A 25,487-nucleotide genomic window follows, 5' to 3' on the forward strand; every position below is an offset into this window, starting at 1 on the left:
AGAAGCCAATGCATTTAAAATTTAAATGTCAAATAACCAATGCATTTAAATTTTAATTAATTTGGTTTAGACTCATATCTATATATCCAATGAAGTTCAAGCAGTGAAATGTCCTTGCCCAAATGATTAACCCCAATTATAAAATTTTAAAACAAACAACAGAAAGGAAGCAGTTAAACTAAACACCTGTGTCCTGTTCTTTAAAACAAAAAGCAGAAAAACCAAAGCAAATAAACAGCAACAACAGCAACTCAAAACTCTAAGAGGAAGTTTCATAATCTCTATTGAATTTGTTAGGGAGATTTTAACAGTACATATTTTGGTAATATACCCTTTCATACTACTAGAAGTTAAGACAAATTGTCTAAAACTGATGCAGAGAATTCTTTTTTTTTTGAGACAGGGTCTCGCCATGTAGTTCAGGATGGTCTTGAACTCACTATGTAGACCAAGCTGGCCTCAAACCTGCAGTGATCCTCCTGCCTCAGCCTCTGGAGTGCTGGGATTTCAGGTGGCCACCTCAACTCCTTGCAAGGATTTTTAAACATCTTTATTGAGGTATAATTGACATGCAATAATTTGCGCATATTTAAGGGTTTCTTTGATAAAACTGAACATTAATATAGTCAAAATGTTCTCTTTTGGTCATTGGAAGCCTCTCCTCCTACCCATTCCCATCACTATCTCCAGGGAATCAGTGAGCTGCTTTCTGCTACTATAATTTAGTTCATTTCTTAATAGAATTTTAGATAAATGAATTCCTAGAGTATGTCCTCTATTGTTTGCTAATTTTTTAACAAGCTCTCACTTTCTTGCTTGGGACCGTCTCAAACTTGTAGGCTCAAGGGATCCTCCCACGTCAGCCTCCTGAGTAGCTGGTGTGTGACTTATACAGAATAATTGTTTAGGGTTTGCTTAATTCTTCAATAGTATCAATAGTTCATTCTTCTCTTTTGTTGAGTACTATTTCATTGTCTGTTTATCCCATAATTTTTAGACACTCACCTGTTGGACATTAGGTTATAGTTTTTGCCTATCACAAATAAAAGTCAGGAAAGATTGTCTTCAAGTTTTGTGTTCTGTGGGGGCTGGATTGCTTTCACTCTTCATGGGAAAATTCCTTGAATGACATTCATGGTTGTGTCATAAGGTAGGCATATGTTTCTTTAAGAAGCTACCAAACTATTACTTTTCCAAAGTAGTGGTACCATTTTAATTGTCAGCAGTGTATGAGTTTCCAATTGCTATAGATACTCACCAGCTCTTGATATGATCCATTTTTAACTTCCAGTAACTTGTTGATGGTGTAGTATATCTTTGTAATTTTTATTTCCATCTTTGTTAAATATACCTTCATTGATAGCATATCTATTTAAATATGTTGCCTCATTTTTAAATTTAATTCTTTGGCTTATTAGTGAGTGGTAAGTCTTACTTATAAATACTCAATATCCATACACTTATTTATTTATTTATTTTTGGTACCAGGGATCAAACTTGGGATCTTGTGCTTTCAAGACAGGCGACAGAACCACTGAGCTAAATCCCCAGCCCTATATTCTTTATTAAATAAATGATTTACAAATATTTTTCTCCACATTAGTATCTTGACTTTATTTTTTGATAGTGTCTTTTCAACAATGTTTTAAATTCTCTTCAAGTCTAATTATTAACTTTTTAAAAATAGTTTTGCTTTTGATGTATAACTTAAGAGATGTTCACCTTATCCAAGATCATGATGAATTTTTACTCTGCTATTTAGGTTTATGATTTGCAGTGATTTTTATATGGTTTAATTAGGATAAATATTCATTATTTAGTATGTGGCTGCTCATATATTCCAGAACCCCTTGTTGAAAATTAATTTTTTATCATTTGAATTACATAGTAACATGTCAAAAAATAACTTGAGCTGGTCATGGTAGTGCACATCTATAATTTCAGTTACTCAGGAGGTTAAGATGGGAGGATGGCCAAGTTCAAAATGAACTTAAATTCTGGCCATAGGGAATTTTATTTATTTGTTTGTTTGTTTGTTTATTTATTTATTTATTTTTATATTGTTTGTTTAGCTGGAGATTGCATCCAAGGTCTTTGGAATGGTCTACAATCCCAGCCTGTTTTTGTTTTTAATTTTTTAAAAATATTTGAGCTAGGGTCTCTCTAAGTTTTTAAGTTTCCCAGGCTGGATTTGAACTTGGGGTCTTCCTGCTTCGGCCTCTCAAAGTACTGGGATTATAAATATATGCCCCCACACTTGACTCATAGAGAATTTAGAAAAGGCAAAACTCTACAGAAAATCCCCTATTTATGATCAAGTTGCATTCCTGGAGAACATAAATAGGATTCATTCATAATCTGAGAAAATGAGTCTTACACAGTACACTTGTGAATCTTATACAGCATTCCAGCGAAAGTGTGCACCTGGAGTGTTCAAAAGTCAGGGAGTCCACATATTGGCAAAATGGATTAGTCATCGACAGGAACTAAAATGAGAGGCAAAGAACTTGCTGCAGGTGCACACAATAAGGAATTTTTAGGGTAATAAAGTGATTTTGGTGGTGTTTACATGACTGCATGTATTTGTCAAAAGCCCAATTATTGCACATGAAGTATTGGTAGATCTTATTGTGTGTATGTGTGTGTGTGTGTGTGTGTGTGTATATATATATATAATACTAAAATATAAAAATATGTAAAACTGCAGCTATCTTAAATATCTAATGATAAATTCAAAGTTGAGAAAATTCCATGTGATTGCGCTTTTTGTGTGTGTGTAAACTATGGTTTTTATTGACATGGATCATTATCACTGTTGTACAAGAGCAGCCTTCCCTGCGGTGTGCAGCTGTGCTCACTGTTTGCAGAAGCCATGTGCTTGGGTGTGACTGTGCTTCTCAGGCTCATAGCTTGCTTTTGCAAACTGTTCAGGATAAAACTGAGGAAGCTGTAGTCTAGGGTACCTTCAATCTAATAGATGCTACTAAGAAGTTTAACAGCAGGGAACTGTGCTTCAAGGACCCCAAGATAAAGAACAACAATCGACTGTTTATGTGCAGCATGTAGTTTAATATGTTTTTATTTTTTATTTTTTTTGGTACCTGGGATTAAACTCAGGACATTGCATTTGCAAGGCAGGCACAGTGCCACTGAGCTAAATTCCCAGCCCTAATACGTTTTTTGGTTTTTGGTGGGGTTTTTTTTGGTACCAGGGATTGAACTCGGGTCCTTGTGCTTCCAAGGCAGGTGGCGGAACCACCGAGCTAAATCCCTGGCCCCCTAATGTGTATTTGAAAAAAATATTCTCACCTAGTTCTCCCAGCCATGCTCTGAGGCACGTGGAGGAAGTCATTTATATGTATGTATGTATGTATGTATGCATGTATGTATGTATGTATAGAATTTGGTTGGTTGTTTTTTTGAGACAGGGTCTTACTATGTAGTTTAGGCTGGCCTTGAACTCACTATGTAGCCCAGGCTGCCATCAAACTTGAGGTTATCCTCCTGCTTCAGCCTTCTGAGTGCCGGGATTACAGGCATGCATCACCATACCTCCTTCACCCCTCCCCGTTTAATGTGGGAGTGGAGACTGTTGTGATAGTCTCACTAAGTTGTCCAGGCTGGCCTCAAACTTAAGTTTTACTTTCTGCTTATTTGTTTTGTGTTTTTGAGACAGGGTCTCGTTATGTAGTTCAGGCTGGCATTACACTCGCAGGGATCCTCCTAGTCTCCTAAATGCTAGGATTACAGGCATGTGCCACCATGCTTGGCTGAACTTGTGATCCTCCTGCCTTAGAGTCCTAAGTAGCTGGGATTACAAGCATGCACAACTATGCCTGGCTGTGCCACGTTTCTTTAAATGCAATATGGCTTTTCTTGGTGCTAGCCTAAAAGGGATACTGTCCCGTGAAAGACTGCTGTTTTCTTTCTTATTGTATGCCTCATTCCACTTTTCCCTATGTGTTCCACCCTTCCTCCTGTTTCAGCTTTTGTGAATGCCGCTTGCAGGACCTGTATCTATGTCTCCTCTCCTGTGACTGAGGATGGCTCTTGGCCCTTTCATTATCTGTAACTAAATCTATACTGTTCTCTTTCTGATGGATGTTCTTCTTGTGCTGTATCTTTCCGTTTCTCTTCCTATCACTTCATTTCTTTTTTGTCCTCTTTGCTGTTCTGCCTCTGTTTCAACTGTCCCTTGTGCAGAAATGAAATGTGGTCCTGAGCAAAATAACTTTCATTTCAGAAGAGGGCTTCATTTTCTCTGTTGGGATGTGTGAAGTAGATGAATGGATGGAGACCTCCAACTTCTCTTTCAGTTCTGGAACTCAATAGGAAGACATCTGTGTGTGAATCTCAGTTGTTTTTCTTCTAGAAGCATTTTCCTGGTGCATATTGCTAATTCCTAAGGGAAGGTAGCAAGGACATGTAACCACTTGTCACTGGAAAAACTGGAGCTAGTGACCAGGACATCTGGCTCTCTCTGCCTTTGCCTCATCCGACCCATTGGCCCGGGGCTGGGGAGGGGGAGGCGTCCGCGGTGGCGGAACTGAAGCCTGGAGCGCCTCGGCCCTTCCCGCCACAGCCGGGCCCCGCCGCCCACAGCCACTCTCTCTCGCCTGGTGCGAGGGCGCGGCGTCCGCGCCCTCAGACGTGATTCTGCTTCTTCAATTTAAGGTACATTGCCTTTTGTTGTTGTTGTTGTTATCGAGGATCAAACTCGGGACCTTGAGCTGGTAAGGCAGGCGGCTGAACCACTGAGCTAAATCCCCGGCCCGGTACATTACCTTTTGATGGTACGATTCCCATGCATAGCATAGTAGCTATTTAATATAATCCAGCTGCTAAGAAGGAAAATTCAATTACCAATTAAAATTACAGGAGAAATTTAGGTAACATGAGATTATTGATGCAAGCTATAAACTCATATAAACTTACTGTACCAGTTCAAAATTTTTCAGTGGAAGATTTAGAATGAAAAGACATTCATGTTATTGTTTCTAAAATTATCACTTTCTTCTGATCTTGAGGTTTACTGACATGCATCTTCAACTTAAAGTGACCACACTTTATTTGAGTTTCCTGAAGATGAGCTAATAATGTATAAGTATGTTTTTTTTTACAATCCATTTTTTCCTGTTATTATGAAAATGTTTCTCAATTCAAGAATGCTTAACATTTGGAATGGTGTCACATAGCCTTTATAATGTATCATCAACATTGGGTAATGATTTCAAAAATACTTTTGAAATGTTTACTTTAAGTTTTGTATTAAATGTTGTGCATAAAGGGACCATATGGTCAGGCATTTTATAACATTTTTCAACTGGCATTATGGCAGAACTACTGCACTGAATGTAACTGAATATACATAAAGTCTTACTAAAATTTAAATGTTCAAACAAGAGCCACATTGAGTGACAACACCAGAATATAATAAAAGCCCTTTATTTACCAGCTATCAAAGGCAAACACACTTTAAAGTTGATGTAAATCAAGAAAAAAATCTGCTTTTTTTTGCAAGAAATATGCAAAAGAAATAGATGTTTTCTTCTTATCACAAAAGCAAAATTAACATTTAGATTCCAAACATCTCCTGTAGGTCACAGATGAGAACACTATTTTCCTTTTTATGTCAATTAATTTTTACTGTGTGGAAGATAAGTAGGCTGAACCTAATTCTCAAGCTGCCTGTTCTAGAATCTACTGACATAACCTAATTCCAGTGTAGACCTTTGGGGGCAATGGCAACAATTATTTTCAGGGATATTCCTAATGAAACACTAACTATAGAACCAATACACTGAGGTGACATGGATAAAGGAGAAAAGAAAAATATTACACATGGACAAAAGGAGAATATGTTAAATATATTATCATAGCCAATATGCAAGTGAAGTTTTGAAAAATTCAGACTATTATTCAGGAATTTTCTGAAACCTAAATACAGTGTGTTATAAGGTAATGATAGTATATATTTGAGCATTTTGAGACTGATATCAGATAAGCTATTCTAATTAACAATATCTTGAACACCTGTAAACTCTTTAATAGATAAAAAGATGAATAAGACTTTTAAGTATGAGCTTTGCATTTTTAATCTTCTAGTCAATGACTATGCTAATAAACTATGATAACAATGCAGAGCATGAAAAGCTGATAAAGATTTTAGGGTTACAAAAGCTTTTGTATACAATCAAAATATTTAAACCCAGGAATAGTCACTTATCAGAACCTGCTATTTGCCAGGGTTTTCCTTGTTTCTGGTTGCTCCAGTTGGAGCACTATATCAACACTGCCTTTGTCTTCTCTGTGAACACACATTCCTGGTTCAGTTGATCTTAGATTTTCAATTATTTTTTAAAGAACTGGTAAGTACAATAGATACAAGGATGAAAACAATGATCCTACACTGACTGTCTTATATGTGGAAATATTGGCAATGCTATTTCGTTAAAATAAATACTCTGTAGAATTCAGGGAAGAAATCAAAAATGATCTATCATGAGCATCTTATTGGATGATAACTGGTTTTTCAGAGAGTTGTGATAACTTAAGTGCAAAAGTAAGGTTATTATTCTTAAATGGATATGAAGTGTACATTACATGAAAGGCTTGAATAAAACCAAAATATGAATTACCAACCTAATTCCTGAGTATGCAAAATTCTCTGAGAATTTTCATGGGAAAAGAAATTGAAAGCAAAAAAAGATAAATTCCACATTTTATTTAATACTTCCAGAAACATGAAGTACCATGAACCATGGCATGGAAAGAATAATCCATTTACAACAGACTGAAATAGATAACCACTTTGTCTTTCCATAGTAAGATTGCAAAAGGAATTTAATCAAGTATACTGAGTGTTGGTATTTCAACATTTACTATTTTTTTGTTTTTTAAAAAGTAAATTAATATAACTTGTCAAAAATACATAAGAATATTATTCCCCTTTTCTACAATATCTTAGAAAATGTTTTTGAGCAGCTATAAGATACTTGAACTTCTTTTATAAAAGTATTTTTTAAATTATTTCTTTTCTAGAGTGCCCATATATGAAATAAATATGAGATTAATAAATAATTATAGTATGTAGTAAATGGCACACTGAAGAAGCACATTATTATAAATTTTTATGGGAAAAAATGAGAACTATTTTTCTGGTTAGGTCAGGAAAGAATGTAAGGTTGAAGCAGCGCCATACGTGGGCATTGCTGTAGTAAAGAGAATTTGCCATATTGGTAAAAATTATTTTTGAAAATCTGTTCATTATACTGTAAACTGTCAATTTAGTTTAAAATATGGAAAAAAGTATAGGTAGCAATGAAGATTAAATGTAACATAATATAAGGCATAAAGCTCAGAATGCAGACTTCCTATTTATTTGTGCTTTCCAGCTGATTTTGGAAAACTAAACCCCTTTGAATTGTAGCAGTTCAGTATCTAAGTATTAAGTTTACTGTGTGCCAGGCATATCTGCCGTACCCCAGACACTCCTCTAAGGAGGTAGTTTAAGGGCATAAAAAGGGGAAGAGCTCTGCCACCAGGCAACTGGCTTTCAAATGGGGGATAAAAGTAATATATAAAATGAAATTTTCCCAGGTAAGTGAATGATGTGCAGAATTCTGCTATGTGACCTCTGGACCAACTGACATATCTGCCCAGATCCTCTGGACAAAGCAGAAGCTTAGTAAGATTCAAGAAAATTTTATGTGTGTGAAAAAAATACATTGTTTTTCCAAATAAAAAAACTTCAAGAGATGTTCAAAGCAAATTATTTTGTTTTAAGGAAATGCTTTTGAATATACCTTTGATTTATGTAAGTGCACCACTATTCATGTGTTCCTAGAAAGCAAAACTGATAACTAGAATATGAATTTTATATTAAGAATACTATTCTTATAGGTAAACCATTATGTTCTATATAAATTTTATCTAAAGTTATGTTTTCATGTCTGGTTTCCATTTTAGAAGAAATGTTTTTAGTCTTGTAAGAACTTAGAGTTCACTGAACTGTACACTGATCTTACACTTTTAGCCTTGTGTGAGTTAGTTTTCAAAGAATTGTGGACATGGTTGGTATTGAAAGCAACACTCTACAGGTATAAGCTTCATGTCACAAAAAGGTAGGCCATGAATCAGAATTGGAGTATACTTTTAAAAATTTATGTGTGCAGTTATTTGGATGAATGATTTAATTTGTGTTGCTCTTAGACTACAGTGTTCTCACATATTGGCCTGTGGTAGCTAGAGGATGATTCCATATCCTTTTGGGTAGAAATGTAGGGTTTTCTGAAAATGGAACAGTACTATATTTGCAATGTCAAGCATCCTAGGAAGAGTTTTATTGAAGATAAACAGTAACACCTGAGATATGGACTTCTCTGCACCTCAAGACAAGTCAACTTTCAATTTAAATCACAGATATACTTAATGTATTTTCTAAATGTTCCCAAATACGTCTGTGTGTGTGTGTGTGTGTGTTGAGAAAAAAACTGGCTTCTTCCTACAAGGAGGAGACAAGGAGATAGACAAGGAGAGAGAGACCGTGATGGTGACTCTAGTCTTCTCGAGTGTGAGAGTAGGCATATTCATATCCCAGATCACATTACTCACCAGGTTGTATTTCTGCTCTGTCTTTGCATCTTTAATGGAATATGAATAAAATGATTGGTGTTAGCTAAGCGGTGCAGCAGGAATTGTGAGTCATGCCTGAATCATATTAGGGATTGGAGTTGGTTTGGAGTGGTATGGGCTGTCCTTCTAGGGCTGCACTAAGTGGGGCTCTCTAGGAGAAGATGACTGCACCTTGCTGAGTGCTCTGTCTCATCTGTTATTATCAATATGGAGGGTAATGAATTAATGTGCACACTGAAGAGGAAAATTGGAGGAATGCATTCCTGAGGACTTAGAAGATAGCTTCTTTGAGGGCTCTACAAATAATTGGAGAATCTTGTATAAAGGGCTTCAATGTCGATTTTTACTTGGGTGTTTAATGAGTGCATAAACTAATTACCCTCCACTTTCATATAAGGCCAGGATATGTTGGTAACTTGAGAGGTCATGAAGAGGAAGTGTTGGGTCCATACTGAGAGAAGGGTAAGGGGCTGTATCATCTTGGGTATTAATGTTGACCTCAAAAATGGAAAATCAGTCCAAGGAAGACACAATAACTACAAGACTTGGGACAAGTTCCACCTTCCCAGGCGGCACGGGTGACATTACACACTATGGGAATCTATTTTTTTCTAATCAAAGGAAGACAAAATATGAAATGACAAAACAGATAATTGTTACTTGTGTCTTATTTCCCCCAATATTTTCAGTTTTTACACAGTACCCAACATCCTGGGAAACTTTTGAAAATGATGATAATAGATTTTCTCATTAAATAAAATCTGAAATATTAATTGCTTAAATTGAGCCCTATTGTTATAGAAACAAATCAAAAACATCAGAACATTTAAGAGACAGTATAACCTGGCCCAAATCTACTTAAACAATCTCATCTCCTAATCCTTCTCTACATAGAATCTATAGTCATCTTTGTCCTCAGCCTTTTACCAGTCATAGCTTGCCTAATCTTGGTGCTCTGCTTTTGCTAGTTCTTCCCTAAATTGAGGCTGCATTTCACCCACAGCCAATGTCCCTTTATATGTTTGTATTTTATTTCAAAGTCACTACAGACTATTCAGCCTTTTAGTAAGTTTTATGTCCACGAAGACTAAATTGATCCTTATTTTTTTACTACTACTATATAATACTTTGGAACATTTGGCAGGTCATTTTGGGAGGGCAAAAAGTTGTGTTTAAACCTAAGTGGCACAGCCAAGGCTATGTGGTGGAAAGAGAACTATATTCCAGTTATGACAGATGCAATCCAGAGGCAGCAGCCTTTCATTTAGATGGGATTCTGGGTTTCCACCAATCCCCTATGGTGGTTGGCAGGTTTATCTGTTATTTGAGGATGCAGATTGAGCCTATTGCCACAAAGCAGGTGTTGAGCACCTTCCTAACTGCAGAAAACAACACTTGTTTCTATGGAAAGTGCTACTACTGCTGGGAAACAGAGCCAACATGTGCTAATGGAGACACAGTGGAAGGAACTGTCACACTGTGGCTTTCAGATGTATAGGATCAGCAGAAACACTGACACTCTGGGGACAGAATTTACCCAGAAGGCAAACTGGCCACACAGCTATATCCTGAGAGCTACAACAATGCTGTAGGAAAAGGCCCCATAATATAACTCATCCTCACAACTTGTGAGCATCAACACCTCTGTTTCTGATTACCCGATTGTCAATGACAACCACCACCACTGTGAGCGCTTTCAGGATTATGAAGGTGCTAGTCCATTCATGTCTCAATAATGACCAAAACCTTGGGAACCCCTCACTAAATGAGAGAAGCATTCTTGCCCTACTCTATCAGTGTTGCCTCATTCGGGTTTCCACCTAGGAAGACTGAATGACCTAAAAGATGGAGTGTTATATTTGCTTCAAAATCTGCAATGGCCCATGACTCCACCTGCCCTGTGCTCTTGCATCTTCACTGAGACACTGTGGACGCAAATCGGAAAGTTTACTGCTACCCAATTCTGTTGCAAAAAAAAAAAAAACCCTCCAGTGGCTTATCCGTACAGTTCAGTTCAAGCCATCCTCACATTCTTCAAGGCTTCCATTTCTTTGTCCTGCGGTTGCCACTCCAGAGTCACCTTCCATTAGCAGCTCACCTCAACCCATGTCATTTCTTGGTGTTCCTAAAAACTTACAAGTCCATTGTAGCTTCAGGGCCCTTTTATTTGCTTTTTGTGTGTGTGTGCCAGACAAGATCTTTTTCTTGCTTTTTGGTTTGCTACTTTATTCCTGTTTCTACTCAAAATGCCACCTTCTTAGAGAAATTTTCTCTGGATTACCTACTGTAGAATATCCCAAATTGCTCTAAAACCTTTGTTCCTCCTAACTTTCACTCAGTAGTTAACAAAGAGTCATCATTTTATAGTCAACACTCAAAAATCAACACCATTCCTATACATCAATAATAAACTCACTAAGAGAGAAATTTAGAGAAACAATATCTTTCACAATAGTATGAAGTAAAATGAAATACTCAGGAATCAACCTGACTAAGGAAGTCAAAGACTTCTACAATGAAAAGCACAGTATTCTGAAAAAGGAAATTGAAGAAAACATCAGAAAATGGAAAGATATCCCCTGTCCCTGGATAGGCAGAACAATATAGTTGAAATTGTTATACTTCCATAACGGTTATACAGACATAATATCACCCCAATCCAAATACCAATATCATTCTTGACAGAACAAGAAAAACTATTGTAAACTTCATATGAAAGCAGAAAAGACCCAAAACCACAAAAGCAATTGTAGGCAACAAGGGAAAGGTAGGAGGCAATACAATTCCAGACTTTAAGTTATACTACAAAGTTTCAGTGATAAAAACAGCATGATACAGTTGGCCAAAAAAGACTTTTTTTTTTTCCCATTGTGGATCAATGAAACATGACAGAGGATGCAGAAATAACTCCAGGCAACTCAGCTACCTTTTCTTTGACAAAAGGGCCAAATACTTTCGCTGTAAAATAGTCTTTTAAACAAATGGTGCTTGCAAAAGTGGCTATCCACATGTCAAAGATTAAATTTTGACCTATCTCTCTCACCATACAGCAAACTAAAATTAAAATGGATCAAAGACCTAAATATTAAAATAAACAATCTGCTGGAAGACAATATAGGTAAAACTCTTGAAGAAAGAGCCATAGGCAGACTTTCTGAACAGATCCCAGTTACACAAGAAATAATACTTAAAGTCAACAAGAGAAATAACATCAATTTTAAAAAATTCTGCACAGTAAAAGTAATCACCAACAGATTGAAGAGACAACCTACAAAATAGAAAAAAATTTGGCCAGGTACTCTTCAGACAAAGGATTAATATCTGGACTATATAAAGAGTACAAAACAATTAGGCCCTGTCAAATTTATAAACCATATCATAAAATGGGCATCTGAAATGAATAGACACTTTTCAGATGAAGAAATACAAATGGCAAATAAATACATGAAAAAATTTCACCATCACTGGCAATTTGAAAAATGCAAATTAAAGCAAAACTGAGATTCCATCTCACTCCAGAAAGAATGGCCATATTGAAGAAATCAAATAATAAAAAATGCTGGAGAGGCTGTGGGTAAAAAGAAATTCTCTTTCACTGTTGGTAGAAGTGTCAGCTGGTACAAGAACTATGGAGATCAGTATAGGGTTTCCTTAAAAAATTAAAAATAAAATTCCATTTGACCCAATTATTCCCATAATAGTTATCTTCCTGAAAGAGTTACACAAATCAGATTACCGTGATCCATGGATAGCCATATTTATAGCAACACAATTCATAATAGCTAAATCTTGGAAACAGCCTAAATGCCCATCAGCAGATGAAAGAATAAAGGAAATGTGGTATTTACACACAATGGAATACTATTCTGCCATAAAGAAGGATAAATTTGAGTCATTTATAGGAAAATGGATGCTCCTTTAGAACATAATGTTTTGAAGTAAATGCAAGCTTAAATATCACATGGTTTCTTTTATATGCGAACGCCAATATATACATAAAGGGCAAAATAAAGAATAGACATCAGGAAATAGTGAGATTGATCTTTGGCATATGAGAAGGGAACTGAAAGTTGGAGGAGAGAGGGAAAGGAGGAAAAAGTGATTAATTTTAAAAAGGGGAGGAGGATTATGAAGTCCTATGTACATACCAAGTCCCCATGAGGAAAGTGATTATCATGTACTACAAAAATGTAATAATAAGATACATATATCCAAGAGGTACAGAGAGGGAAAGGGTGGGAAGGTTGAAAAAGGAATTGAGAAATGTCACGTGTATGTACTAACTCCCCACGATGAATGTAATGATAATGTATGACAAACATGTACCAATAAAAATAAATAAAGCACATCCATCCAGAAAACAAAACAAAACAAAGCCAAAAAGAATTTTGATCTTAAAAAAAAGCCAAAATCTGTCTAGTCAAAAGTTGATATTCTTCTTTAAAAAGACACAAACACCTAAATTGGATCAGAAATAATATGCCTGGCAATGCACACAGGGAATGTAACATAACTCTCTCACTTGCTATCTGTCTTGTGCAACAAATTGGGATTACATTATAATCTAGAAAATAATGTTACCCCTCAGAAAGGAATGGACTGTGTTTGCTTTTGATCAGTAAATACTCATAATCCTTATCTTGAGATAATTACAGGACAGTTCAGCTCCAGTGTCTCTCAGGGAAACAAATGTGGGTCAGGTTCTGGTGTGTGACTGTGGTTTACTGTTATGTGGTGTTAGTCTGGGTGAGGATGACTCACTACTCAGAAGTTTTGTTCCAGAAACTGCAGAATCTGCATTGATGGAGAATGCTGAAACTCTCTAAATAACTCTATATATACCCAATACCTCTCATATATTCTATGTGTATTTTGTTTTTATATAAGCTGCAAAGAAATTTTTCATTTTTTTATTAGAGAGTCAATTAATTATCATTTAGGACAATAAAAACAAAAATATCAATTTAAAAATATTTACTTTCATAACTTGTCAGTTCTAGTTTTTTTAATAGATCCTATTTTCTGTTTGATTATATATAACTTCACTCTGACTTTTTCTCTCTATTGTAATATGTTTTATGGCAAGAGAGTCCATATTTTTCCTTTTTCTATAAAGTCCTTAATTTTTTATTTTTTTAATTAATTTTTGGGGTACATTTTAGGTATACAGTATAATGACATTCATCACTGGAAATTTGTACCTTTACATAATATATCTTGGTTCTTATTTTTTCCCCTTTTCCCTGCCCTCTGTTCAACCCCTTCTCCCCTCCTTATTTACAAAGGCTTTGTTTCCATTTTTTTCATTTTCTCATATTAATTCCATTCCCTTCTTTCCTTGCCACTACCCCTACCCCTCCCACTTCCACTTCCCCTTTGGACCTTTTCTTCCTATTTCATATTATCTATTTTACCTTTTGATCCTTATTTATACTTTCAGTTTCTCAGGCCAAAGAAACTATTTGGTATGAAATCTTTTATTTTTTGTGTGTTTTTAATTTTTTTTGTTTTTGGTACTGGGGATCAAACTTGGGTCCCTCTGCTTGAGAGGCAGGCAGCAGAACCACTGAGCTAAACCCCCAGCCTGAAATCTTTTATTTTAACAATATATTTTCTGGAGAGAGGATTCTTATTTGGCTTTTTCTTTAGATGCTTTGAAGATGTCACTCTATTACCTTCTCACATACATAATCTCTGATGAGAAGTTTTTCATAATTCTTATCTTGTCTGGATGGAAATTATCTGTTTTTATCTGTGTCCCTTTGACATTTACTTTTATTGCTGATTTTTAATACTTTGAATAGGATGTGCTTACATGTAGGTTTTATTTGTTGCATTTTCATTTTCATTTTTATCCTTGGTTTTTCTAAGCTTCTTGGATATATAATTTTATAGTTTGGGAAAATTCCTAGCCATTATCCCTTCAAATATGTCTTCTCTTCATTCTGACTCAGCTGGGTTCAAGTTACACATACATTGCATTGTCTTACAGTACCCTACAGAAGGTTTTATTCTCCTTCTCCCTCAACTAATGTAATTTATATATTTTGTGTTACAGCCTGGGTTATTTAAGTTAATTTAACTACAATAAGGGGGGTTAAATCGAGGGCCTTCAGACTGAACATCTCCAGTCCTTTCTTTAATTTTTTATTTTGTGATATGGTCTCACTATGTCATTAAATTGCCTAGGCTAGGATCGAATTTATAATGCTCCTGCTTCAGCTTCTCTGAGTACTGGAATTACAACAGCATAGGTAATATCTATTGATCCATCAAGGTTACAGATTCTTTTCTTAATTGTCTTATCTACTCATAAGCCTATCAAACACATTCTTCAACTGTGTCATCCATTTTTTCTAGCATTTCCATTTCATCCTTTTAAAAATTTTCTATGTTTCTGCTAAAATTGTCCATCTCTGCATCCATGCTATCCATTTTTTTTCTACTAGGACTTTAATTTACTTAAAACTCCCTGCCCAATTCTAATACTGTTGATTGTTTTGGCTTCTTACTTGTGAGTTGTATTTTTCTTGATTTGGCACTTGACATTTGCTTCTTTCTTTCTTTGCTTTACTTCCTAATTTCTAGAAAATAAGAGGTTAACATAAATAATATATTTTTCTAAATATATTATAAAACTTCTGCCTGAAGTGTGGTGGTTTGAAACTAGTGAATTTAGCTTGGATCTTATTGCTAAGTTTTGTTTGAGATTTATTGTTGCCATTGTAATCCTCAGTGTATACAAGCTTAAAATACTTCTATTGTTACCTCATGCTTAGTATGAAACACTGTTAGAACACCTACCCCAGTGTTCCTGTTCCACCTTCAGTTTTAAGTGTGTCCCCTTAGCCTGGATTTTTCTCCACACCCTTGTTTGGTAGACTGTTCTTATTACGTGTTACTAGATGTTCATTAATTTTATGGGGAGTAGGGTGAATTCTCTGTTGTCACATTCAGCTTATTTTAGGTAAAGTCTATCTACCTGGGAATTGGGGGTAGGATTTTTTTTTTCAGTAATCTGGCTTCTTACACAGTAGCAGAACATTTTTAATGGCTTATGTTCTGGATGGTACTTTTCAAGCCCAAGTGCAGAATTTTCTTTTACTTTTCCCTGGCTCATTGGGGTACATACAAAGAACTTGGTTTACTAAAAAATAGATCTATAAACCTTTAAAAAATGAAAAAAAACTAAACTAAAAATACAAATACATGTGAAAAGTTGTGTTCTGAATACAAAATGATATATCAAAGATAAAGATTATAGTCTATAGAACTGAAATTTTGACAAAAATCACAGAGTAGAAAATGCAGACTTCTTATATATTATCCAAAACTATCTTTTTCTTTCTTTTTTTTTGATGAAACTTTAATCTTTTGCCATAGTTAGCCCTAGTATTCTTCCATATTAGATCACTTGATACAAAGAGAATAATTGAAATTGTTGCCCTGCATTTTTCTCCAGTATAAGAAATCATGCAGGTAGCATCATTAATTTTCAAAACTTGTCTTCATTGAATAAATTCCTTGGAGGGCAAGCAAAAGGGAGGAGGAAGAACTGTTTTTTTGTTGAGTCTATTTCTTAAGAAAACTTATTTCTTCTGAAGGCAAGTTAAGAGTTGATATTAAAAAACAAACATACTCATTAAAAAGCAGTGATAACAAAGGTCAAGATAGGAGTTATGTTCATAATCTTTCTGTTAATTATTACTTAATTAATTAATTAAGCAAATCTTTCTGAAAGGCAATACTATAATACTGGAGCCATGAAGCAAATGGTTATTTATATTTAAATTAACAAAGATTATGTACAATTAAAACCCAGCATTTTAAATTATCAGCTTTTGATATGCTCAATAAGTACCTATCTCTAAAGTGTACTGTGCAAACATAAAAATTCACATTACTGCAAAGAATACTGTTGAAGAGTGCTGGCCTAACGGATACTACATCTTGTCCTAGAAACTAGGTTATGTAAATATATATAATCTCTGTCTTCAGGCATAAGATTATGTTGCTATATACAGATAATCAACATGTAAATTAGTAAAAGAACTTCATGTTAATAAAATAAAATGGGATGAAAAAAAGAAAGATAAAAGTCTAGGTCAGGAGTTCAACATGGCTATTTTATCCAGAATGAGTAGGGAAGACTTCTTTGAGGATAAGGCATTTTATGTACAGGCATTAGTCATGACCAAATGTAAGGTAAGAGAGTTCAAGTCAGAAAGAATAGAAAGTGCAAGTTCTCTGAGCTGAAAGAGAGAAAAAGAGGCAGTATGACTGGAGCATGCGGTCATTGAGGTCAGTGTTGCCAGATGAGGTCCAAAGAATGTGAAGCGGTCAGGTTCTGTGAAGTCATCGTGGCACAAAATGTAAGTTGTTTCACTCAGCATCTCTTTCAACCCTCTCTGTTTTAACTTTCTCTATAATGTGAAAATACATGCTCTCGCCTCTTTTCCAAATAGGTTGCCATATGCGACCCATGTTCTATCAAGTAGCTATGAATCAGAAGCGAGCATCTTGAAGTGGTACCATATGCAGGAAGACTGTATCATCAGGCAAGTAAAAAAGCAGGAGACATTTATTTGCTTATGACAACCACTACAGAAATTTTGACATTTGTTCTCTGTTGCCACAATCCTCTGAAATAATGAGGCATTTTCCCCAGCTTTTTTGATTCTGGTTGCTTAATATCCAGGACTATGTCCATGACCCTCCCATAGAGTTTATTTGAATAATTTTTGTTTGTTCATCTAGAAAGGATTATATTGTCTGACAATGTGAATCAAATACATGGTAGTTTTTCTGGAGTTGTGGAATGAGGAGCTCAACAAAACTTTCCCCCCAGAGAGCCAATGATAAAGAGGAGAAAGACAAAAATTAATCAGGAATAGAATATGGAACATCACTACTAACCCTACAGAAACCAAAAAGAACTATAAGAAAGTACTATAAAAAACTGTATTAATAGATAACTTTGAGGAAAGGTGCAAATTCTTAGAAATACACAATTATCAGAATCAACTCAAGAAAAAAATATAAATATGTCCACAACAAAAAGTATTGGATTAGTAATTAATTAGTAATTCTTTACAGAAGAAATACTATAGCTTCACAAAATCTTCCAGGAAAGAGTAGAAGAATGAATACTTATTTGGTAAGGATAGTCACTACCAATGAGTTATGAAAAGAAAAGAAAGATGAGAAAAAGATTTATTTAAACAATTTCTCTCTTGAACATGACCTCAAGAGATCCCTGGGGTGATGGTAACAGGAGTGCTAGACGGGAGTTGTTCTGATGGCCATTTTTCTCATTACTTCACTTCTCCTTTAACAACACACAATAACTGGTAGGGTCTCTGTCTCAACTGTCTTTGTCTTCTGAACTATAAACGTCCATGGCCAGCCCCCTCAGACTGTTCACCTTCTCTAGGTCTATCACACTTCATTACTATCTCTTTCTCTCCAAAAATTCTTACTTTCTATTACTATTTTATATGGTGAGTTACTTTAGAAAAGTTTCCCATAGCAGAGGTATGGGATCTTTGTACACAAATTTTCTTCTTTCCAGGGTGTTGGCTGACATTTCTGCTTTTGCCATCATATTACTCAGGCATGCCTAGTTGACCACACTTATCTGAGGGGCCAGTTGCTTTTTATCTTAGTTTGAATTCCAACACTGTGACCACATGAATCACTACAGTTACTGACAATTGATCATCTGTAGAACTTTCAAATCCTCTAGAGGGCGGTGTGGCTTAATCCTGAGTGTCTCCCACAGAAATTTCCTCAGAAAGGGAAATAATTGTACTATATTTGAAATGTGGGCTTGGCAAAATTTCTATATAAAGATGAGCTCTTCTAAACATTGATAAGGACAAATGAAAGCCTGAAGTTAAAAATTTTTTGCTTACCAATTTGGTCACATCTGCCAGGTTGTCCTCCCAAAATCAAACTCTCCCCCAGTGATTCCCACTTCATTTGAGATAACTCATACTTAGCATTCATATTTCCACAGAATTCTCCACTGCCCAGTTACCACAGACTTATCCTTTATATTTTATAATTCTGTGGCCCTGAGGGGGCTTTCTTTAGCTCTTCCTTGACCACCTCTCACTCATACCAAAATAACAAATTTGCATGAAAAACAAAAGACTTGGAAGTGAAAGTGTTACCAGGGAAGAAGTATCATTTTAGTAAAGTCTTAAATAGCAATCTTATGTATTTCAGGAAACAAATTGGAAATGTCTGAGATAAGCACGTAAGACTGAAGTTAGGTCATTGGTATTTTCTGCCACCAAAACAACAGGTCAACTCATTAGCTGTTAGTCTTTTATATGGCTTCCAAACTTAAATATGAAGAATATTTCCATGATTGTGTGGTGAACTTGAATGGAATAAATTCTTGACTGAAAACAAAATCAGTTTTAATTCTTGTTAATATTTATTTTAAAATGTTACATCTATTATAGCATTGTTTTATGGGAATAAAATCATACTCTAACTGTAGCTCCTACCATAGTGCATTGCAAATTTTTTTGTACATAGCAGTTTCTTTAATAAATATTTGCTCAATTGAGTTCACTTCAAATTTTGATTGCTTAATAAATGTAGTTATTGCACAAACCTTGGATTTGCTTCAAAACATGAAGCAATTTCTTGGATCATTAGTTGAGTGAAGCAAGCATAAGTTCTGAAAAACAGAAGTCTGGAAAGTCTAAATATCAGGATAAAATTCACTAGGTAATTGTTCAAGTTCCAAACTTGCCTTAAAAATGATTGAGAAACATTATCAATTGGCATGTGGTTAAAAATGGGTTTATATGAAGAAATTATTTTCTGTCTTCTGGCAAAAACATCTACCCAAAATAACTCAAATATGTATTGTGGAAGAAATACCAAAACTAGAGCTAACATTTTTGCCACCTTCAGAAATTACCATAAAGATACCTCATATGGAAGAAATAAATGCTTGTTTTCAGAATTGTCTTTATAAGCCTTCAGAGTTGCAGTGCTTTTGAAGATTAAATGATACTAGTTTTAATATAATAAAATGACCATTGTTTTGTTTTATTTCCTGTTTACATTTATTTCCTGTTTGCATTTCTGTCACATACAGTTTTAGACTTAGCTCTTATTTTCACTAAAATGAACTAGATATGCTAAATATTAAAATTCTATATATAGGAAATAGACAATGACACATTTTATTAACAAAGAACAGATCATATCAACACAATTGGAGAAGAGACTTAGGACTCACATATTAGTTCCTATGCCCATTGACCTATTGCATATTGATTCAATCCTATGAGAAACTCTGCTTTAAATGCTATGCACTCTTCTCAGTGGTCCAGTGGCTGATGAATGGGTTACAGCTTTAGGTACTGAATAGATACTAAACAAAGCAACACACGTATGTAATTTTTAAACAGGATGACTCCTTTCCATTTTCCTTTTACCTGTTGGAGACATTGAAAGGCTCCAGATAGAGATTTCATTTCCACCTCAGGAAATTTTGAAAATATTCAAAAGAAGGGTTGATTTTGATATGGAATGTACAAAAGGCAAGATTTCTTTAGATAGCAATGGAAAAAGAATATGTTGATTGAGGAGAACCAAAGGAACTAAAATAGAAATTACAGATAATAATAATCGTCACTTATTTACTATGTGTCTGGTAATTTATGTACACTAGTTCATGTAATTTTCACAATTATCTTAAGACCCTATTCTATAAATAGGAAAACTCAAGCTCAGAGTAATTTGCTAAAGGTCATACGCTCCTAGGTTGCAGAGCTGAATTCATTTCTTACTCTGGTTACTGCATCAGAGTTCATATTGGAGATAACTAACATTTAAAACTAGAAAACAACTCTAGGGAGCCCTGTAGGTGAATAACTACATCTGTCAGTAACTAAGCAATGTCTTGTTTCAATGACAGACATGATATTTACAGTGAAACTGACCTTCTTTTATATGTAAGAGATTCAATACAGAATTCCACTTACTATGGAAGGATAGGAAATTGACTCGTGAGATTTGACCTTTCTAGTACTTTCAAGGTAAAACTAAAAAAGAAAAAAAAAAACCTGAAATTGGCAAAGAGTGTATTACAACTAGTGACTAAATGGGAACACTGAACAAAGCATAACTGGAACACAAAAGTTTAACTTTTCATTAGCTGCAGTACACTCTGCCTTATTTCAGGTTCTAATACTAGATTTCACTGGAGAAAATGAGTTGAGCTTACATCGGTGCAGAGCAGCATGTCATGAAAATTATGCACAAACTCTCTCTATGAAATAATATTGTGCCTATCACTCAAACTCATAACTAGAGCTCTCTTGGATGCATGAACATTTCTTTTCATAAAATACATACATTACACTCTAATTATAAGTAAACTTGTCTACATTTGGGTCAGCTTTGAATTAATTTAGAAGGTAAAATATAAATATTACATATGTAAATTTCTGTATTTAAACACTGTCGTGATTATGGTGGCCTCAAAATATGGTTGAGGAGTAAAGCAGCAAAGGAAATTCACTGCTTTACTCCTTCACATACTTTTCACCTAGTTTCCATTCATCTTATTCACACACACACACACACACACACACACAGAGCTGGAGTAATCTATATCCTACTAGTAGGTGCACACTGAAACTAAATACTTTTGTCAGCCAAACATAGTATCAATGAACATTTTGGAATACTACCTTTTTGCCATACCCAAAAAACCCCCTATAATTTGCACTGTTGTCTATTTGTCTCGTCCTTTTTAGATACCGTGATGAAATTCCGTATGTGATGAAATTTCATGCTGTGATGAAATTAACTGCAATATTAAAAATAATATTTACCCTTTTGGAAATAAATGGTAAGATGGTATTTTTGGATCTCACCAGATTTACACATATTCAGCTAATGAAATGCAGATGGTAGGAATAAAAGATGAAGTATAAGAAGTTCACTGAAGCTATCTTTGAGTTTACAGTTTGCTGAGAAAATTCACTTCTTGCTTTTAACTACAAACATTTTAATAGAAATCACTTTTAATAAAATGGCTATATAATAAAAAACTAACATGCTGTAACTAATGGATAATTTTCAACTTAATTTCATTAATCTTGTTTTGTATTAAAGAAAATGATGTTATTAAATATAATTTGGCAATCTCTATAATAAAAATTAAACTGAAATTATACCAACTATAGTCATAATGGTTTAAAGAAAAGAAAGACATTTTTTCTTGGATATGCATATATTTTAGTCTGAATAAATCAGAAATTATGTCTATACCAGGAATCTCATCATTGCAATGCAAGGACTCCATTTAAATAACAGTTCACATAGAATTCGGTTAATTGAAATTCAAGCAGCACAAACTTCTTAGAATAATCAAAGTGCACTTGAGTGATCTCAGGAAAGAAAAGGCATAGTTTGTGTTTTCTGGGAATATACACAGTTGTTCCTCCCTTCTCTGTGGTTTTGTGTTTCATACTTACAGTTACCCATGGCCAACTACAGTTCTGTGAACCTTGTCAGAAACAAAATGGGACCTTTTTGTCGTGTCCTAAGAAAATAAATAAATAAGATTGAGAGACATATTGAGAAAAGGAATCTCATGCATATGTGCCTGGTACCAAGAAATCTTCACAAAAGATTCTGTCAGATCCATAACCTTGTAGAAAGGCCACTGAAACTTTCCATAGATATAACAGAGAATCTGCCAAAAAATTGCCTGTTTAATCTTGGACTTACACCACCTTTGCAATTGATCCCTATGGACAAAGATTACTGCTTCAAAGCATATTATGTAATCCTCATTTTACTTTTAAAAACTTCCCCTACTCTTAACCTTTTTGCATATGCTCATAGTTTGCTATGGCACATATATTCCCTTGTTGCAATGTTCTGCTATTCCAAAATAAGCCTAATAATCTTTGAAGCATTTTTCTCTATATGCCATTTAGGTTCATAGTATGAAAATATTAAAGGGAAACTCCAGAAATAAGCAATTCATTAATTATCTTTACATTGCACTGTTCATTCTCCAGGATAAGAATCATTTCTTGATCCAGTATATCCATACTGTATATGCTACCTGACCATTAGTTGCTTAGTAGGCATATCAGCTATCAGATCAACTGTCACAGTATGACAGTACTTGTGTTCAATTAAGTCACAATGCCTATGTCATTTGCCTCATTTTGTCTCATCCTGTAGGCACTATATCATCTTAGTCCATCACAAGGATTGTGTGCATAGAATGGTAGGATATTTTGAGAGGAAATGACCACCACATTCATATACAATATATTATTCTATTTTATTATGGCTTATTTTTCTTCACCTCTTATTGTGCATAACTTTTAAATTAAACTTTATTATAAGTATGTATATATAGGGAAGAATGTAATATATGTAGGGTTTGGTACTACATATGGCTTTAGGAATCAACTGGGGAGTCCTGAAACATATCCCTCATGAACAAGAGAAGAACCATTATAATCTCTGTTGTTTACAATCAAATTCTGTACTCTTCAACTTTTGGTGAGTATCAGATTCATGTGCATGGCAATTTGAGATTTGAGTTTGCTTTTGTTGGAAGCTCATAGATTAATCCATTACTGTTTCATGAGTGCTAGTAGAGGACATGAAACTTGAAGGTCAGACGCAAAGGACATTATTATTCACAGTGCAGCTGGTGGCATGTGAGCATCAACAGATGCCTTAGTTCTCCTTGCTCCCATGTTCCCTAGGGGTAATGCAAAAGGCTGTTTATGATGCCTGCACATACATTCATGTTGCTAGATTCCAAGTCACTGAAATAGAATTATTATTTGAATCCTTTAGCTACCTTTTGGTAAGGTTGTCACACTAAACGGTCTGCCAATCTGGCCTACTTGAGGTTACTAGTAGAAGAAATACATCATGCTCAGGAATTTTTAGAGTAGAATCCTAGATTTACAAAATATTTTTATTTTTTCCCTTCCCTTTCATTTGACCATTATTCAGGAGGCAGCCATAGCAGATAACCTCATTGTAACCACATGCAGTAATCAAACTTTCATAATAAAGTGAGTATGGGAAAGAAGAGATAAGAAAAGAACCGTCAGAAATAAATTATAGAGCCCCCCCTCCCGCCCCAAGTAGACAGGATGCAGCCATGCCTTTGGCCCCTGATGATCTCCGCGCCTCTGGATTCTGTGTTCTGGATGTTGCCACCTGCCAACTCCTAGCTGTCTCTATGTTTTATTTCTCCTACATGGAGGAGCAGAGGCACCAACCAATCACCCAACTTGATTGTGGACAAGGCCAATGCCTGAGAACAGAAGAGGAGACAATACATCCAGCCACTGCCCAGTAGCAACCATCCACCAATTCCAGCTTTGCATTTTGTATCCCCTTATCATGGGGCAGCAGAAGCACAGACTAACCAACTGACCTGATCCTGGGCCAGGCCAATGCCCAGAGGGCCAGCACGCCCAGGGAGAAAGTCCAGAACTTCCCAGTATCTTTAGAGATTCTAGTGTTAGCCACCCAAAGTGAATGGGTTAGAGACAATGACAGAAGACCACTGCAGAGAAGGTGCAGGTCAGACATACCTCCCTCCACAGAGAAGTTTAAGATCAGACTGTGAAGAATACAGGCCCATCCCTTTGTAATGAGAAATCAGGCCCATCAAGTGTTGGCATTCAGTCCAACAGTCTGCTTGAACACCCACTCCATAGTCTACATCCAGCAGAGAACAGAGAACTGATTGCTTTTTTCCCAACTGCCAATATAAGCAAGGATGTGCTTTAGCTTGGACAATTACCGCAGTCTGGAGTGAACGAACAGAGGGCCCTCTAGTGAAGGGAGAGCACTGCAAAAATGCAAAGGTAGAGAATGAAATGACTTCCTGGATTACAAGACTGCAGACCCTAGAAAGATACCACTCATTCAAAAACACAGAATTATTTTTTACTCAGTCTTTAAATTGTTTTCATTATTTCTCTTTCTTTCGTCATTGGGAGGTTGTGGATTTTTTTCTCCCTTGCTTTTTTTCTTCTCTTTTTTCTCCTTTAATCTTTTTCTTTCTTCATTATTATATTTAATTTCCTGTATTTTGCTCTCTGTTTTTCTCTTTTCTTGTTTGCTCTTTTCTGTGACTGTTTTATGATACTATCAATTTTCTTTTACTGCTTAGTAGGATCCCCATCTCACTTTTCTCTTCTCCTTCTCAATTTTAATTAATTAGTTTTTCAAATTTTACTTTTTTCATCCTCCAGTTCTCCAGCCCCTCTACCTTTACTTGTATAACTATTAAGTTTTATAAATCTTTAGTTCATTCTATGCTATAGCTGTTTAATACTGTTCTATTGTTAGTGGGAAAAAACTAAATTCCATTTAGTAAATATTTACTGTAGGCCACTATTTGGTTTGTCTTAGTGTTTGTAATATAATTATAGATCTCTTTTCAAAGGTTAAAGCAAACATTATTGGTCCTTTGCATTTGTCAGTTTTTAGTTTGTACTTAACATATGATTAATGCAAATTTTATTATTATAGTCAAAGTGAAATGGCTTTGCTATTAATTGTTTTTTCTGGAGGGTAATATCTGAATTGCCTTTGGGTCATTAATACTGTAGCCCATTAACAGAGAATTGGGTACTGGGCCAAATTCATTGTAGTCTCCCCTCCCAAATAAGCAGAGGTGGATGGATCCTGGGACAGAGGCAAAGGTCAATGCTTAATCCATGTCCAGAAGTCATCACTGAAAAGGAGACATTTACTCATTCCACAAGTCTCAGGGGAAAAAATAAAATAAAAACATGAGAAGACAAAGCAACAAAATGCCTCCA

The 25,487-nt window shown here is 35.2% G+C and overlaps 1 long non-coding RNA gene and 1 pseudogene across 1 annotated transcript in view; both read left to right on the forward strand.

Annotated features, from left to right (window-relative positions):
* The first annotated feature begins 4,588 nt into the window (after positions 1 to 4,588).
* LOC110345155 (uncharacterized) overlaps positions 4,589 to 25,487 on the forward strand; it is a 73,186-nt gene continuing 52,287 nt past the window's right edge. Inside the window, exons 1-3 of the long non-coding RNA XR_015443394.1 lie at positions 4,589 to 4,674; positions 17,100 to 17,192; positions 21,423 to 21,517. This is a non-coding gene — a long non-coding RNA (uncharacterized LOC110345155). The remainder of the gene's footprint in view (positions 4,675 to 17,099; positions 17,193 to 21,422; positions 21,518 to 25,487) is intronic.
* Positions 9,734 to 11,079, forward strand: LOC101714589 (glycosaminoglycan xylosylkinase pseudogene; annotated as a pseudogene).

The sequence above is a fragment of the Heterocephalus glaber genome, unplaced genomic scaffold (genome assembly GCF_053883595.1).
Source record: "Heterocephalus glaber isolate CG9 unplaced genomic scaffold, H.glaber_assembly_v1.0 deba00001569, whole genome shotgun sequence".
In the NCBI taxonomy this organism is placed as follows: Eukaryota; Metazoa; Chordata; class Mammalia; order Rodentia; family Bathyergidae; genus Heterocephalus; species Heterocephalus glaber.